Consider the following 12,707-nt stretch of genomic DNA (forward strand, 5'->3'; position numbering starts at 1 on the left):
GAGTCATCTTCAGCAGGTTCATCTACAATAGATTTACCATCTACACCTGCCATATCTCAGCTCCAAGTATCATCAGTGGAAGTGACTACCACTTCGTCTATCGAGCCGCACCCCTCTTCATCTACCGAGTTGGCCTCCTCGACTCCATCATCATCAATTGGTATTGCTGTGAGTTCTCCAATTTTGACTACTCCAATTTGTTCTACAATTTTGTCACCATCTACTTCAGGCACAGTGAGCTTAGATACTATATTACCGAGTGTATCACCATTTTTGGCCAGTACTCAAATTTTTGACCCTGTACATACTCCTATTGGCACTCAACCCTCAAGCATCCCAGTTTTTACTGCTAGTCCTTCTATCTCTACTATTGTGTCTATTCCAAAGGTCAAACCAGTCATCTCAGAAGTCAAACAAAAGCAACCATTAAGACTTATGATCACTGGACAGGAAATTCCTAAAGACATTGACTTGGACATAGAGATAGTAATTCCAAAGATTGACTTTGATAATGCTACCATTGAAGAAATGAGGTATGCTAGTCAACTTATTGAGAAAAAGGCTACTCAGATGCAGTTAAGATGGGAAAGGGATAAGGAATACAAGATAATTAAGGATGCTCGGAACATAATTACTGAGGCTATAGGTGTTGATATTGATACTTCTCAACACATTTTGATTCAATTGGAAGAGGCAGTTAATAAATTCAATGAAGATGCCTCCGAACAAGAAAAGTTGATTGAGCGTGCAACAAAGAAATTTGATAATAAGGTGTTGGGGCACATTGCCCAGAACATTGCAATAAATCAGGTTGCATTAACCTCAGTTTTGGCAGATATGGAAAATTCTTTTAATAATGTAACATCTCTTTTTGCTAAGCTTTGTGATGTTACCGAGTACACTAAGGGAATAAGAGAGAAACTAAATAAAATTGATGAGGATCTGAAGGTGAGCACACAGAACTTGAAGCTTGACCCCAGTTCAAGCTCATCTCATCACCTCAGGATCAAATTTTTGTCAGAGAAGCAGGCAGAGCTGTTGAGAGAAGAGGCAAGGATCCGATCTACATTGATAGATATCCAAAACATGATCCTTCCCATCATGGATTCAATGCAGAAGCACATTGTACATTCAAAGACATTAATCTATGATAATAACTTCTCCATTGCAGACCATGTGATTGAACTTTTGGCTGAAGTTCAAGTAGCTCTTTCCACCTACAAAATTTTGCAAGAGAATTGGGATAAGACTCTCCAGCTTATTCTTTAGGTACATTCAGAGTTCATCTCTCATTTTGGTGTTTCTATATAAGTATATATATTCTTTTATTCTTTGGCATTATTGTCAAAAAGGGGGAGATTATTGTTGGATATGTATACTATGGGTGAATAAGTGTTTTCGGAGAAATTGTACAAAGGAAGAGATATACAGCTCATGTAAATACTGTATGTACATTCTATGGGAGAGTTGTATATAACAAAGCTATGTATATTCAGAATCAGTCATCAGCATGTCAGATAAATTTTGTCTCATAAGTGTTTTTGTCACTAATGCCAAAGGGGGAGATTGTTGGCATTATGATACATTTTTGTCATTAGTTACAACACTTATTGGATTCTGAATGCTTACCGAGCTCTCACCGGACACTCCTTTGTAAGCCAAACTTTACCTAGTTCTCAGTGTTTATCGAGTGATCGAGGTGAACAAAGAAGTCAGTGTTTACCGAGTGATTGAGGTGAACAAAGTAGCCAGTGTTTACCGAGTGTTCGAGGTAAAGAAAGGAATCAGTTTTGACCGAGTGAAGATGTACTTAGTATTGACTGAGAACTTCATGATAACCGAGCTCCTGAGGTTATCAAGGAAATTAATTTTATCGAGCTCAGACTATTATCAAGGAAACTAACTATCACCGAGTCACAAGGTTCTATCGAGTGTTTCCTTTGATCACCGAGCTACAGTTCAGATAGAAGTGTTCACCGAGTGACATCTCTTCTACCGAGTCTCTAGTGGTTACCGAGTTTAGAACTACTCGAAGTGTTTAGTATGGACCGTGCCTTCACTTCTATCGAGTGCATGATGATGCCGAGTAACGCAGTGGACGCCGAGTATCAGAAGGACACTGAGTCAGTTCAGTGAACACGAGTTTTTACCTTGGACCAACTTTGTATAGATATTTGCACTTGTTGTTTTGGCCGACCTTGCATGTATTGTTTATTTGGATGGTATATATATGCAATGTATTGTATCATTCAAATGTAATGGTAATGAATGAAAATGTGAAAGTGTGAAAGAAATACATGTGAGCGAAAGTATGTGTGCTGAGTTGTGAAGGTATTCAGCAAGGTCAAGTTTTGGAGCAGAAAAGTTTTATCTATCACATCAAGGTGAATCAGAGCATAGCAGATCTTATCAGCAATCAGTTGTAATCAGATCCACTATTTCATTCTAACAGGTGAATCAGTTTTTGTAAATCCTTTAGCAAGGTAGACTTAACAGTCTTTTGTAAATCTGCTAACAAAGTGCATACTTTATTGTATGTTTGTAAATCCTCTAACAAGGTGGATCTAGCAATCCTTTGTGCTCCTAACAGGGCAGATCACTAGAAGTGGTCATTGTAAGCCTTAACCAGCCAACTTCATACTACAGTAACGAAGCTTTGTGGGTTTCATCCCCACCCCAATTTTACTTTCTATTTGGAAGGTTTCTGGGTTACCAAATCTGTGTGTTCAAGTGTTGCAAATGATTAGGTTTCATGCTTACAATAGGTTACTTGGATGAATGGTGAATATATCAGTATGCAGTTTTATTGTTTGAAATTTTAAAAGTTACTGATTCACCCCTCCCCTCTTAGTAACTTGTCATATCTTGAATATTTCCAACAACAAGTTTGTGCTTTTACCCAATAAGTAGGTGTTTTATTTTATTGTAGAGGTAGAGTAGAGTTTTAAAAGTTTAATGAAGGATTATGGCATTCTAAAAATTTTGTGTTGTGTAATTTTCTAATTTATTCTTTGAAGAGTTGAGGGTTATATTAGAGTTTCTAAAAGATTCAAGTTATCTAAAGATCTACATGGAGACCATGGAACAATTTTATCACACATCATACATCTTGAGATTTATTGTGTTAATGATTAGAGAGACTTCACTCATACATCTTTAGTTGTTTTCCTTCCTAAAGGAAAAAATGTTGTTCCAAGAACATAGAACACCTTTTGTACAAAATTTTGAGCATCTACCATTGACTACATAGTGTGGAGGGATCTTTCTTCTCTACCATTTCACTTTCTTGGAGATCTTCTTGGGGTTAAATAAATTGTACAACATGGTAGATTTATTTCTTAATTTATATCTATTTTGAAGGGGGGTTTAATTTCCTCTAGGTTTTACTCTTTCCTCTTTCCTCATTACATTCTTTAGATTTTTCTTTTCTACTTCATTAAAAATAATGGGGGGTGTTGGTGTATAATTCTAACTATGTGTTAATGGCATGCTCACCAACTAACATGCATTAACTAAATGATATGAATTATATGTTATGCATTCATCTTTATCGTAAATTTTGGAGTTTATGTTTCTTCTTATGGAGAAATTCAGTTTAAGGCTTGTCCACTGGTTCCTTCCACATGATTTCCTCTACTAATGCAGGTTTAATTTTTTATGAAGATTGCATTATAAATCAATCAATGATTAATATATTTTTATTCTACACCATACAATAGTTGTCTTAAGTTAATGTTACGAATTCTAAAAATGTTTTACTTCTATCAGAGTCTGATTTGACCAATGATGAAAAAATGCAATGTGACTATCATGCCTTGCTATAAATATTTTCTGAGTAGTAAAATTATTTTATAGGAAAATTCTTTGACTGCACAACCACAACTTTAAGAGAACTAGTTTTCTTTCCAATCAATGGAAAATCTTGAAACATTGAATGCATAGTGGCAGGGGACTCATTTATATTAGTAGGAGTTGTTTATGGTTAATCTATATTTTAAAGAAAATAATTTCAATTATCTCATTGGTGGTATTAGAAAATATGGAAAAGTTGGACTTAAGGTAAGTCTAGTCACTGATATATGACACCAATAAAATCATATAGTAGGAAGGAGAAGGGAACATGAAAATATAATGGTTTGTGTCATGTATTTAGAAACAAGGATGCATATAACTTGTTGATTAATGTGCCATATCCTATAGCTATAAAATCATTTTGGATTAATTTTTTTAAAAAGTTATTAAAGCATTAGTCAAATGTAAATGATGTAGACCACAAATAGGTAGACTACCTTGGGAAGAATTTAGTTGAAGCTAGCATACATGTATTCCTAGTTAAACTAATTATTAATCTCAGATTGGTATTGACAATTGAGTATCAACACACATAAGGCATTTACTTAGTTTATAGCAAACTAGTAATGCATGTTGAGTATAATATGTAAATACAAGACCATGCCGAGTTGTAATGAGTGTCGAGTCACTCAAGTGTTGAGCGATTCAACTGCCAAGTGAACAATAGATGCCGAGCAGTTCAAGTTTTGAGCCAAAAGAAAAATTATAGTGTATCTTGAGCATCAACAACTACATATGTCAAGTAACACAAATTGGACATTTTTGTTTGTTATGGCACAAAAAACTATGTAAACCATTTTTCAGCTGACATAAGGTTAGATTTTGATTCTTTAAAGATAAGGATGAATCTACATATAGAATCCCTATGTAATTTAATGCAACCAATCAGAAAAAGGAATGATTTAAGTGGAAAAATGGATAAATCTCAACCATAGATTCATACCCAACCCTAAGCCACCTCTGTCTTCTTAAGTATGACAAAGACCTAAACTTTTTATGAGAGATAAGATAGTTGAGAGAATTTTGAAAGGGGTGAATGATAGAATGTACGAACACGATAGTTTGTAGAGCATTCAAGGTGAATTAGCAGTGAGAATGAATTACAAAATTAGTTAAGTGAAGAATAGAGAATATAGGATATAGAATTGTTACTTCAAATCATGAAGGATTAATCAAAGACTAAATAGAGGTAATATGTTATTAGGCAAACAAGTGCCAACTGCAAGAACTATGCTGAGACATTTGGACAAGTGATTTTAGTTAAATATCCTAAGCAAGGTGGTCCTAATAGGCCTTATCAAATCCTTTAATAGGGTGAGATTCCAAGTGAATGATTAGAAGTCCTTTAACTAGGCACACTTCTAAAAGGGTGTTGAAATCCTTTAACAAGGTTAGACTTAACATTCTTTGTAAGCCTTTAATAGGGTAGATCAGGTTTGATGGTCAAACCATTGTGCCCTTAATTGGATACACCTTATTACTATAGTAGTTAATATTTGAGGGTGTCATCCCCACCCTAGTTTTTCCTTCTCATTTGGAGGGTTTCTGGGTAATCATATCTAGTGTCAAGTGTGTGTGTGTGTGTGTGTGTGTGTGTGTGTGTGTTTAATTGCTTACATGTTTTAGATGCATTTACCTTACTTGTTAATTTTAGTATGCTAATGCATGTGATGTATGAATGGTGAAATTTTTATGGATCCAAGTTTAAAATCTTAATTCACCACTCCCTTAGTAGTTTACCTTTCCCACTTGTAATTCCAAAAATTGGTATCAAAGCAAGGATCTCAAAAGGAGAAACTTTTTAGTTTAGAGGAAATATCTTGAAATGGAAGTATACAAATTTGGAAAGGCCATTGAGAACCAAGAGGTTGAGATTCATCTTATACTACATCAATTGAATGAAGCTAGAGATGCCTTGAGGAGTTACTTGAAGAGAAGGAAAGAGATTGCTATAGTAGAAAATGACACACAATACAAAGAGATTGACACCAAAAAGCTATTTGCAGATGGTACATCTAGTGAATTTGATGTAGCAATTGTAGATCTAATGGAGGAGAATAGAGCACAAGCTAAAGAAATCACAAATCTCAAGTTTGAGCAAGAATCACAAGCTATACTACTATGTAAAGTGACTGAACAAATGAAGAAAGCCATAGAAGATAGGATCATGATTGGAGAAGACACATGAATGCTCACAAACAAATTGGAAGAGAATTCAACAAAGTTATATAGGATCTCAAACATGTAATTGGATACCTTGAGCCAAATGACAAATGCTCATCCTAAGTTGAATGTCAAGAACATTGAGATAATTGCATTGAAGTTGCAAAATGAACAACTGTAGAATGACTTGAAAAGAGAAAATGATTTATCTAAAAGTTTCAACAAGCCAAATGAAGCCATCAAGTACTCTGAGCAATTATTGGAATCCCCTAGATCCAATAAAGATATATCAAGAGTGGACTACACAAGCATTGAAGAAGGAGAATCATCCAAATTTTTTCAAGAAAGGAACAATAAAGGTAAAAATTCCAAACCTACTTATCATACCTGTGGTAAGAAAGGGCATATTGTTAATGTGTGTAGGAGCAATAATACAAATTAGAATGCTAAGCCTAAGAACATGGTCTTTTGTCACAAGTTCAATAAATAATGTCATTAGGCACATGAATGTAGAACCAAAACCATGCATGCACCAAAATTTGAATAATATTGCTACAACTGTCAGAAATATGGACATAAGGCCTTTGAATGCAGATCCAAGTCCACATGGTCATCAAACAAGCAAACAAAGGTAAGAAACTATGGAAACTCTTATAATTTGGATTACAATACAAGATATAGCTATCACTATTGTCAAGAATATGGACATGTAATTGAGAATTATATTAGGACTCACTTCAATGGTAATTACAAGAGGTGGTTGAGTCAAACCACATGCTTTAACTATCTGGAGACAACTCATATTAGTAAGCATTATCCAACTAGGTCCCAGAAATCAAGTTGTGAATTTGATAAAGGCAAAGGTAAGGTATATGTTGAACACATCAAGAATAAGATGAATAAGAAATTGAAGAAGAGAGATGGTTGTAGAACATCAAATAGAGAAGGGATCACTTCACCAAATGGGCCAAGTGGTCACACCTGATCAAACTAAGAAAACTAGAGGTATGTGGGACTGATACTTAAAGTGTTGTATCATATATCAACTCCAAAAGAAGTAAGTACTAAAAGGAATACATTAGCATGCCTGAAGATGCAAGAAGTTGTAGATAATTCAAAGTTACATCTTTTAGTTTTCATGTTGGTGTTGAGCATGAAAAATTTTCAACGGATGCCAAATGGAACACTAGTTGGTGTTGAGATGCAAGGCTAGCTAGTTGATGTCGAGTCTATAATAGTTACTGAGTGATAATAATACCTATAGATGTCAAGTGAATCTAAAATTGTGTTGATGCTGAGTTTATAGCTTTGCAAGCACTGAACATTAAATGTAAGGTTTTTGAAGGGCATATGGTCATTTTTCACCCATTATTTTGTCATTTTGAATTTGATGAATAGCTAAAGGTGCAAAAAGAAAATCAAAAGTTTGTTTGAAGCAACTACAAAGATCATAGTAATGATCTCACTCATAGTCTTTCAATCTCAAAGGTATTTATTCACAAGCCAAGCTACATAGTTTACATTGTAAGAAACCCTAGTTTATCATAGTGGCATCAAGCTCAAGAAATGTAGAAGGAAAAGAAGTGTCGAATATGCAATTAGTCAGTAATGTGGTAAAATAGCCCTATTTTAGAGCAATTCCAGATGTTGCATATAAAAAGGTCCCATCAAGTGCATTATCAATGATTACCTTGAAAATTATTATGGTTTAGGATGCTAGAAAATGTTATAATCACAAGATAGGTGGAATTGGTCATATGGAGACAAGGGAAGCATATGACAAATTGTGTGAAAATGGCATCTTATAAAAAGAGTTCAAAATTGTAGAATGAAAGGGTTTGATGCATGCCCTAGAATTCCCTACTATTTTCAAAATTGATTGGATAAGAATAGTTTTGAGCCAAATTCACGATGAATTGCTATCTCTAGAAGGAGGGATAATAAATATTTTAAAGAGAATAATTCATAGGGTGACTAGTTTTCCAATGCTAGCTAGATCAGCCAAAGATTCTGCAAAGTGATTCAAAGTAGATAATAGAAAGGAACACATGTGCAAAATGGAATAACTATGGAATGAAAATAGACACCATCATAGATCCACTAATAAACTTTGTAGTTAGGGTGATAACTCACAATTTTTATCAATCAAATAGATTTAGTAGTGTACCCTACATTGCAATGGATGTGGGATATACAATTGTGAAGAAAGGTCATACCTATGATCTAGCTGAACTTAAATTGCAAAAAATAATGGAGAACCTAGGAGAAATTAGGAAGAGTAAGAGTGCTCAGTGAAAATTTTGATCAATCCTAATTTGCATACTTTTCTATGTACAAAACACATTCCTATCTTTTGATAAAATAGGATGGAAGACAAATAGGATAGTTGCTACCCAAATAAATGAATACATTGAGAAGATTGGTGAGAACTTTGAAACTATCATGAAAAGCTATTTTGAAGACTTTAAGAAGTCTATGAAGCAAAGGATGAGAATACCTATTTCCTTAGTTGAACATATTATAATGACATATGCTTTATTGTTGATATTGATTATACTTATGTATAGGCTACCATACCTAGGGTAAGATGGCTAAGAACTTTAGGATATGAGATTAATGTTGATGAAGCCTCATATGCCATCACTGCACTTCTTGCTAAAGAAGTTGATAAAATAGTGAAAATATTTGGAAATTATGATGTCATGAAATCAAAAGTAGAAATGTAGTTAAAGATATCCTCCAAACTGAGAAAGAAGGATAAATTGGTGAAGAAACTTAAGGAAAATTTTGGTGAAGGTGCTAAAGAAGAAGAAGAGGAAGGTGATGTAGAGGATGAAGAGGAAGAACTGAAACAAACTAAAGAACCTCTTGCATTAACTCAAGGCATGGGTGAGGAGAAAGAAGAAGAAGATGTTGCTAGGGAAGAAGAAGCCAAGGAAGCACCAATACATGTTGAGCTTGAAAAGAGAAAGGAAAGGGCATAGCCTATGACCAAAGAAAATAAAATTGCCAAGCCAAGACTGGAAAAGCCAACAGCACTAGCAACTAGAGCAAGAACAAGAGCCGCCACTCAAAAGGCCAAGGAGAAAAAAAAAATTAGAACAAGGAAGCCAAGAGTAGAAGAAGAAAAGAAGGAAGTATTTTTCTCAACCAAAGTCAAATGAGGAAAGAACTGAGTCAAATGATCAAGGCCAATTCAAAGTGGTAAGTCATATACCACTTTCTAATATTGAAAATATCTGTGAGAATGTCATAAATAATGTAGATCTATATGGTCCGATAAATATTGATTTTGAAAAATTTGCAAGAGAGGAGAAAAATCTAGTGTAAGAAGCAAGATATGCAATGATGTTCAAATTCAAGAACACTCCACTTAAATTTGACAACACCATACCACAAGGGTTATATGAAACTTTTGACTAGAAGTGGCATGATTGCTTAAACTTGGAAATACAAATAAGAGAATCAAAATTAACCCAAGTTATCCTAGAACTATCAAAAGGGTAGATTACTAAGGCAAATAAGAAATATGGTTGAAGGTTCACACCAAGGTATAGAGCCTTCAACATTCTCTAAAATAACATTGATGATGTTGTAAAGAAATCTACTCAAAAATGGAAATTGATTTATGGATTAACAATTGTTAAGCAAGGAGAAGAGGATCCCTTTAGGGTAAAAGTGATGATAAACAAGAGGATGATGAAGATGATAGCAAGGAAGAGAGAAATAAAGAGGAGGAGACTAAGAAGATGGACACTAGCAAGACAACAACTGATCAACACCATGAGGAACAGAGTGTACAAGACACACAAATTCCAAGTACCAGTCCTCCTCATGACACAAATACACCTATACTAACTATAATTGTCAATGACGTCTCTAGTGTATTAGCTCAGAACATCAATCCATTAATTGTAGAAGATTCAAAAAAGATTTTACATCAATGTACACTGCAAGCTCAACTTTCCACAAATCCAATTTTGATTAGTGTAGAAGAACTTTAGAAGGTAGTAAAAAATGTTATAAGGGATAATATGAATACACAAGAACCACCTTCTATCATCCCTACTATTACTAGTGATCAACCCTTGATTCAAACAATTGAACATACAATTATCAAGGTTGACACAAGTTTCAAAGAAGATATAGTTGAGTAGGGGAAGGTTGCCAAAGAAAAGGAAAAGGAGACAACAACAAAGAAGAAAAGACAAATAGATACATCTGTACCTACAACACAGACACAAGATGCAACTCAAGTCATTGTCATTGATTAGGATAAGGATGAAGAAGGCAAAAAAACACCAAAGTTAAAGGACTAAGAGGCCATTCAAGAATTTGTAAATTTACCAACATAAGGTTACCCACCTTCAAAACTTCTTCATAAGATAAGCATGAAAGCAATACCTCTTCAAATCTCAGTGTTAGGATCAAGCTCTTCTAAGGTTGAAAAGGTAATTGACTATGGTGATGTTGCTTTAGACAAAGAGATAGTGATACCAAAATTTGATCATGACATGATGACTATTGCTCAAATAAGAATTTTAAAAAAAGCAATAGAGAAGAAGAAATACCAAGAAATTCTTAGAAAGGATTATAGACAAAAGAAAGCATTATAAGAAATTAAATACATCTTTTTAGATGCATTCATCTTGCCTAGTCCAGAAGAAACCAAGCCACTATTGGAACACTTGTTAGACATTGTGGAGAAGGTTAATAATGAAGACCTAGATACAAATGCCAAAATTTTGGAATTGTTTGAAAGAAAGTTCCAAGGGAAAGTGAATGAGAAGATATCTAGTGATATAGCATTGACACAAGTTGCTTTGGAAAATAAGGTTGAGGTTGTGAAGAAGGTACTTGAGAATATTCTCTCATTGTAAAAAAAAATTTGTGATCCCATACTCTTCACCCAAGACACCAAACATAGAATACTGAGCCTAGAGAGGAATTTAAGTATATTAGGTACCTAGCTACCAAAGAACCTAGCTCAGACTAAGAGGCATTTCCACACATTGGTTCAATCATAGAGTCAACTAGATGTGTTAACAATATAAGAGGCTAATAAGAGAGCCAAATTGACACAAATTTAGGCCTCTCTCACCCCACACATGGAAATCATCCATAGAGAATTAGGCTATGCAAAAAAATTATTGAAGAAAGATCCCAATCTATCAACACTAGATGGTCTAGTACACCTTACAGCCGAGCTCGCCATCCAAGTGAACCCATTAGATGTTGCATGTGACAATTGGAATGTAGCTCTAAAAATAATCATGGAAGTCCATAAATCATTTTTGGATAAATATACTATAAGTGTATAGACCCTTTGACATAAGTTTCAAAAAGGGGGCTCCAAATGAAAAAAGAAAGAGGGAGATAAAATAAGAAAGGGGGAGAGAAATTACAATGAGGAAGTAAAAATGCAAGAAGAAAGGGGGAGAGATACAACTAAATTAAACAAAGAGATGAATAAAGAAAAAGAGGAAGAATGAGAAAAGGGGGAGCTAATCAAATTTTGATCCCAATGATATATAATTTTGAGAGAAATTTAATATACAAAATAGAGCAGAGTAGATATTAGCTAAGGGCAAAGCATAAAGAGTATAAGTGCATTGAAGGCAAAGAGTATCATTTAGTAGAGACAAATCTACTTACAATAGAGAATAAATTTTAGATATAGAATAGACACATTAACTCAAAGGGAGTTATACAATTTTGAGGTACATAGATTATTTTCAAAAAGAAAATTGAAAATTTTTACATTCTATATATAAGTTGAGTCATGGTTATGTTATACTCGAGAAGAAAAGATTGTTTGTATATATTTAGTTGTCTTTGACACTCATGTCAAAGGGGGAGATTGTTGATATTAGATTTGTTTTTGAAAATTGAGTGTCAACACACTTAAGAAATGAGTGATTCAAGTGCCAAGTGAAAAATAGATGTCGAGTAGTTCAAGTGCCAAGCCAAAAGCAAAATTACAGTGTATGTTGAGTATCAGTAACTACATATGCTAAGTAATGCAGATTGGGCATATTTGTTTTTTATAACACAAATAATTATGTAAACCATTTTTTAGCCAACATAAGGTTAGATTTTGATTCATTAAAGATAAGGAAAAATCTACATTCAGAATCCCTATGTAATTACATATAGCTAATTAAAAAAAGGGAAGGTTTAAGTGGTAAAATGGATGAATCTCAGCCATAGATTCATACATAACCCTAAGTCACCTAAGTCTTGTTAAGGATGATGTAGCCCTAAAACTTTTATGAGAGATAAGAGAGTTGAGAGCATTGTGAAGGGGTGAATAATCAAAGGTGCGAACAAGATAGTTTGCAAAGTGTTCAAGGTGACTTAGCAGTGAGAATGAATTGTAGAAACAATTAAGTGAAGAATAGAGAATAGAGGATACAAAATTGTTACATTATATCATGAAGGATCAATCAAAGACTAAATATAGGTGATATGTTATCAAGAAAGCAAGTGCCAACTACAAGAACTATGGTGAGACATTTTTATAGGTGATTTTAGTTAGATCTCCTATGTGGAGTGGGGCTAATAGGCCTTATCAAATCCTTTAATAGGATGACATTGCAAGTGAGTGATTAGAAGTCCTTTAAGTAGGCACACTTCTAAGGGGTGTTGAAATCCTCTAACAAGGTGAGAGTTAACAATCTTTGTTAGCCTTT

This window comes from Cupressus sempervirens, chromosome 5 (assembly GCF_028749045.1).
Source record: "Cupressus sempervirens isolate cs-2001-9-10 chromosome 5, ASM2874904v1, whole genome shotgun sequence".
Lineage (NCBI taxonomy): Eukaryota > Viridiplantae > Streptophyta > Pinopsida > Cupressales > Cupressaceae > Cupressus > Cupressus sempervirens.